The following is a 6,392-nucleotide window of genomic DNA, read 5'->3' on the forward strand; positions in this document are numbered from 1 at the left end:
CAGGGAGAGGAGCCAGTGCTGCTGGCAGCACCTCGGGTGAGCCCCTCATCTGCAGCTAGGGAGGAGAAAATGAGCCCTTCTGCGTATGGTTAGTATTGCAAAAAAGGAAATATTTGGAATTTACACAGAGTCTGAGCTTATAATCTTCATTTTGCTAATGAAAGATAAATAATAACCTATAAATAATAGAAATAATAATAACAAATAAATAATAATAAAAGAAATAACCTATATAATGGCTTCAGAGAGATAAAATTATAGTGTCATTCATGGTGGATATCCAGAGCCCTTTTGCACAGGTATTAAGAACGGATCTTCCTAGTGACTTTTTAGTTATTTTGGGAAAATATATTGAATTGGAGTAGGGAAAAAAGCGTACTCGTGGTGTTTGGGTATTCCACATATCAGAGACTTCAAAATCTTTCAAAGCCTGATAGACAAAGTAGTAAATTTGCATTTTCAGAGCAGTTAGTGGACTGAGGAGCAAGTGATGTTAAATACAAATAGTTGCAGAGTGCATTAATGCAGTGATTGAGGAGAGAAGTGAGCAGTAAATGAATTTGACTTTTTAAATTTTATGATTCTATGATTGTTTTATCTTCAAGATAATACTGCATTTTTGGTATCTCCAGAAAAATACTAGCAGGTACATAGAAAATCTGTTCAAGTTCCATGCAATCAGAAAGGATCATGAGTGTTTGGTGCAGGCAGAGCAGTTAAGAAGCCTGTATCGTTAGAAGACTCTAAATTGTTGGTGATTTCTCATCTGGAAAAGTCCCCTTTCTTTCTCAGCTGCCTCTTACCTACCCCCCTGTTGCCTGTGCTCGGTAGGTAAATGGGGATCGGTGTGTAAGTGCAGTGAACGCGTGAGGTCTGGGATTCTGGCCGTTCGCTCGGAGGAGGTGGAGCCGGTGTTCCCGTGCGGAGCCCGGAGACCTCAGCAGGACCCCAGCCTGGGCTGCAGTGCTCTGGCTGCGGTTTGGAGCAGGATGAAGGTCCAGCTGCAAATCCTGCAAAGGAAATGTGGAATCTCTTGCTTTAGCATAATTTGTGCTCCTGTGGGGACCTTCCTGCTAACTTGGGAGCTCCTGCTGATAAGAAGGAGGACAAGGGCATCCTAAGGAGCGGTGCTTTTCGGAGAGCCGGTGGGGTTTTTCTGTGTTCACGTTCATTTGAAATCACTTGTGCTTCCTGTGTAAATAGTCATTCGTCAATAGTTAGATTTCAGTTAGAATTTTTAATGTGTCCCCCAGACTAGAGAATTACTTGATCACCACTTGATCAAAAGATTGTCACTCCTGTGAGTTTCGGTGTGCGTGCTGTCTTATTTTAGTAGGGATTTGTTGGCAATTCTACATCTTCTCCTTCCCTGTCACCCTGCTGCTGCGTGTAGCTGTGTTTTTATATTTTGCATCTCTTTGTCCTCCTCAGGCTGAAGTATTTCAGCTGCTGCTGTGTCAGGCTTGTGACTTGTCATGTTTATTAATGTCAAGTCACTGCTGAAAAGAGTTGGTGCTTCTGAGGAGCTCTGGGGTGAAGCGTGGTGGTTTGTCCCAGCTCTCGCCCGCCCTGCACACTGCTATGTTTGCAGATGTTGTGCAGTGAGCGAGCTGACAGTTCCGGAGCCTCGCCGGGGACCCTGTTGCAGCAGGACACGTTTGAGCAGAAGCAGTTTGCAGAACTTCATACACTTACACTCCTGCCAAGGCAAACTCTGAGCCACTTGAGTTCGCTACAAAAGCCCGGTGGCGGTGGTTGGAAGTAGCCCACAGTGCGTCTTATATTCCGAGCTGAATGTGAATGTCTTTGTGGCTGTGCAGAGTAGTAAATAATTGAGTTTGATTAGGGAGAGGGACCTCATTATCCCCCCACCTGTGCCCAGCTGGTAGGGGAGGGTCGAAATGAAGCCATTAGCTGTCTCTCTTACTGGCATCTCAAAGAGCTCAAATACATCTGTGTCTTATTTTCTCTTCTGGCACAATCAGTCCAGCAAGCTAAGCAGGCATGACCGAATTTGGCAAGTTCCAAGGACTCTGGCAAAGTGACACAAGGAGAAGATGGAGGGCAGTCATTCTGGCTTCTAACTGCCCATTAGTCTAGCGAGTTGTGTTTTTGGAAAATGTCTGTTGCGGAAAGCAGTGCTCTGTCCAATGTCAGACGTTCACAAACTGCCCGCTTTGGTGCCGGCAGTCAGGCGAAGCCCGGCGTTCGTGTGGGTGCAGACCTCGGGAGATGCTGAAGTGACACCTGAAGGGCTCTGAACGAACGTGGCTTAAAATAAATCTGCACTGTCATTAGGGCTCTTTCCATCTTATTATTCCGCCTTGACACGCTCGGTCTAATGAGTTTCAAGGAGTTGTAGCTCAGGTGCCAGTTGGCACCCGGGTGAAATGCCGCGTGCGGTTCCTCTGCCCTGTGGCACTTTTTTTTTCTGTTTTGATATTCTGTTTAAATGGCTTTGACTGGTATATATGTATTGCTCAAAGCAGCACCTCTGCTGTACCTGATAGATGAAGGCTTGAAACATTTTTAAAATAGCGGGCTTGCATCGTACTTTACAAATTCAATTCCAATTTGTGCTGAGGTTGCAGAAGCTCTCCCCCAAGGCCTGTTGTCAGTCTCACAGGGGTGCAGGTTACCTGCGACGGGTAGTTTAGAATATTCATAAAATGCAAATTTAAGGAAGTTATGTGGGTGCCAAAGTGGAGAGGGTGGCTCCCAGGACAGTGCCCAGGGAGGGGCAGGACCCCCAGAAAGGAACCAGAGCAGGCGCCTGGCTTGTTGGGTGTCTCAGGAGAGCTTGCGGCCGTGTCAGAAGACAGGCGATGGGACTGCAGAGCGCCCAGAGCTGCCCGAGGCTGACCTGGGTGTGCGGAAGCAAGATCGTTTAGGCTCAGAGAGAAAACAGTGGCTGGTGCGGTTATTCTGGTTCCTGTGACTGTGCGCTTTACCTTAAAGAATTTCCCAGCTTAAGTGAAACGCATTGCATCAGCTGGGATTTTTAGTCTTAACTCTGACTTCGTGCTGATGGGGTGGAAATTGTTCTTAGGCGCTCACAGACGCTTCCACCCGTGCCAGCCGTTCGCTGCATCAAGCTCTAAGTGCTTCAGTAAATTCCACTTCAGTGTTTAAAAAAAAAAATAAATTGCTCCAGATTGGCAAGGCAGCTTTGGAAAAGTTTGTTTCTCATTCAGAACAGAAGCTTTTTTTCCTTTAAGGGTTGTTTTATTTTTTCACGCAAACCGAGCCCGTGCAGAGGATGCTGCCTGCTCCACGCCGCCTCTGAGCCCCGTCCCTGCCGGCAGCACCCGGCGTCAGCCCCCCGGTGCTCTGGCCTCTTCTGTTGTTTTTCTTTTTCCTCTTCTGAACCTTGCCACCCTGGCTCCAGCGCCGAGGCTGTAAAAGAAGATGGAAAGCCAAGTTACCGCAGAATGATCACTATCATTAACATTCACGGGTGGTTCACTTATCATTCCTGACTGCACAGACATGGCAGCCGTTATGAAACGTCCACAGGTGTAGCACGATGATACATATTACATTGTGCCACAATGGATTTATGTATTCTGTAACAAAAGAAAAGTGTAATGAAAAAATACAGAAGGTAATCCTTTATTCCTCCACTGCACAATTTATCAGTAATGCCTGCGGATGATAAGTGCCAGGGATTTCCTTTGCTTGATTTAACCTTGTCACCCAGGTATGTTTTTGCAAAATGACAGAAAATCCAAGCGGAGGAATTTCTTTGGCTCCCAATTTGTAAGCAGCAGTTTTAATTGATTGAGTAGCATCTGCTTGTCTGTCCCCTGCTCTAGTGCGGTGGCTTGAAATAAAGGTATCGCACGTTAGCAGAGTGAGCTAAACCATGTAATTTATAATCGCAGTTAGGGATATGCTGGGATTAGGTGGAGTGAGGACAGTTCCCGCACGGTATGGATGCGGAGCACAGCTGGGAGCTGGCAGGGCGGGGGGGTGCGTCTCCTCCGGGAGAGCCGGGCTGGGCTGGTCCCACGGGGCGGTGGCGGTAGATGGATGATGTTTGGGGCGATGCAGGGCGGAGGTGGCTCCGAGGCTCTGCCTGTTTGATGGCGCTCCAGCGCACCGGGGCCGGCGTGGGGCTCCTCCGCGGCGCAGGAAATGCACTCCAACGCGCTGGCCTGACCCCGGGATGACGGCAGAATTTCTTTGGTCTGGGCTTAAATCCCCTCTTGGCTCAGATTTGTGGGTTTACTGAGTGCTAAAATGTCATGGTTGAGGTTCCGCGGCGCATTGTTAGAGAAACGAAGCGCTGCACGCTCGGGGAGCCGGAGCAGAGGAAGGGCAGAGTCGTGCGTCTGGACCGGGATGGGTGTTCAGAGCCTCTGGCTCCGCTCCAGAGCAAATACCCGAAGGTTTACAAATGCAGAGTGCGCTTTACATTTCACTGCTCTTGCCAAAGTCTCACTTACTGGATAGCACACTAAATATAGTAAAACACAGAGGTTTTTCTTATTTTGCTTTGATCAGTAAAATAAACTTTTAAAGATTGTTCTGGGATGAGATCCAGCTTCTGAGGCAAAGAATGGCCGCGGCTCAGGCATGAGTTAGTAATAGAGTGTCAGGAGAACTGGTCTGACAGTTCTCAGGCCAGCTGCTCAATAGAAAGGATCGACCGAGTCGGGATGGTCTGAAACACGAGCGGCATCGCCAGCAGCATGTGCTCCTTAGCCGCTGAAGTGTCGGGAATCCAGAGACAATCTTCCATTTTCGGGCGGCTCCAGATACGTGTCGGTGGGAGCAGCCCCGGGCTGGCTCAGCCGTGGTCGGTCACTGACCCGTGGTGCAGGCTGCAGCCCCTGCTGCGTTTGTGGGAAAACACAATTGAGAAATATTTTGTACTGAAGGAAAAAAAAACTAAAATTGTGACTCCAGTCGTTTTGGCCATAGAAGGTTTCGGAAGAGTTTCTTCATCTTTGCTGGGGTTTTTTTTCTGCAATTTTTTCATTTATTTTCTTGTATTTTGGTTGCAGTTCTCTGGAAACCTTCTTTCTGTGTTGCAGAGCATGGTGTGAATGAACAGAAGGTGTCTTTGGAATCGGTGTTCTGATGGTCGGGTCCAGTGTGCGAGGCTTTTCTCGTAGCGCTCCGTTGACAAACATCATTTAAATAAAAGCGTAAAGGTAGTTCCCTCCTTGTAATTATAGCGTAACTGGATAAGAGGTTTTTCACTTGAAAAATCCACTAAATTTAGCTGTGCAGGGGGGTTTGGGCTGGAGCTGTGGTGGCTTTGGGGAGCGAGGTGAAGGACCAGGAGCTGCTGGGCAAAGCCGAGATGATGTGCGGTGCTCGTGCACGTTGCAGGGCTCCGTTACAGCTTAAGGGAAGATTTGCTCATTAGTAAAGAGTTTAGCAAGGTCTCTGCTGGCTGCGAGGCGTTAGTCAGAACCCCAGCACCCTGGGGATGTGCTGGGGATGGCAGTGTCACCGAGGATGGCAATGTCACCGCGGCAGAAGTGGCTGGTACTCCCTCCTGTGGAGCAGCAGGCTCAGTTCTGCTCCGTGGCAGAAAGAGACGGAAAACGTCGAGGCGTGAAAAGGTTGGGAATATTTGGTATGAAGGCGAGTAAGATAGAGTTATAAATAATAAATGGTCCAGAGAACATAAATTTGGGGCTTTTAGGCAGTTTCATTTTGCCAGGAACAAAGAGAATTGAGAGTGAAATTCCGATGAGACTGACTCACGGCTGATGGGAGGGAGACGCGGCTGGATCCCAGGGACCTGGGGGGCTGGCTGCTGTGGGGATGCTGGAAGCAGCCCCCGCTGATGTGTTACCTACAGCGGGCAGGTGCTTGTATTTTTTATAATGCAGAGATGACCACCCGTGGTGGGTTTCGTGACCATCTCTTCAGTGTGTGCCCCAGCAGGGATGTCACTGGCCACCACGGCTGCGTTCCGGTCGGTGGCCGGGGTCAATCAATGTTCACGTGTGGGGGGGCTCGCTGATGCCTTTGTTCACCTGGGCTGTGCGGCGGCGTGGGCTGGGGGTGCCACGTCTGCGGAGATCTGAACCCAGCCCTGCGTTCCCGGGGTTTGGGTCTCACGGTGCCGTGGAACACGGGCTTGTTCTTGGTGCCGTTGTGCTGCCTGGGTGGCTTTGGGCTGCCAGCAGCCTTTAAAACCATTCCAGCTGGGATACCCAAACAGAGCCCTACTCCCCGATTACCATTCCTCGTTGCCAGATACAGAGCTCCTCCTCCTCCTGCCTCAATAGCTTTGCAAAACAGTTTTTTCCGCCCAGTGCAAATCTCTCCCCAGTGCCTGGCACTCTGCGGCCGCTGCCTGGCTGTCTGCAGTGACATCTACTGACACAGCGGAGACTGGCTGGCGGCGCCCGTGGGGTTACCCCGCGTGT

At 49.5% G+C, this 6,392-nt stretch overlaps 1 protein-coding gene across 1 annotated transcript in view; it reads left to right on the top strand.

Annotated features, from left to right (window-relative positions):
• Positions 1–6,392, top strand: part of MAPKAP1 (mitogen-activated protein kinase associated protein 1) — a 40,139-nt gene that overhangs the window by 32,749 nt on the left and 998 nt on the right. The window lies entirely within an intron of this gene.

This window comes from Pterocles gutturalis, unplaced genomic scaffold, assembly GCF_000699245.1.
Source record: "Pterocles gutturalis isolate BGI_N339 unplaced genomic scaffold, ASM69924v1 scaffold45863, whole genome shotgun sequence".
In the NCBI taxonomy this organism is placed as follows: domain Eukaryota; kingdom Metazoa; phylum Chordata; class Aves; order Pterocliformes; family Pteroclidae; genus Pterocles; species Pterocles gutturalis.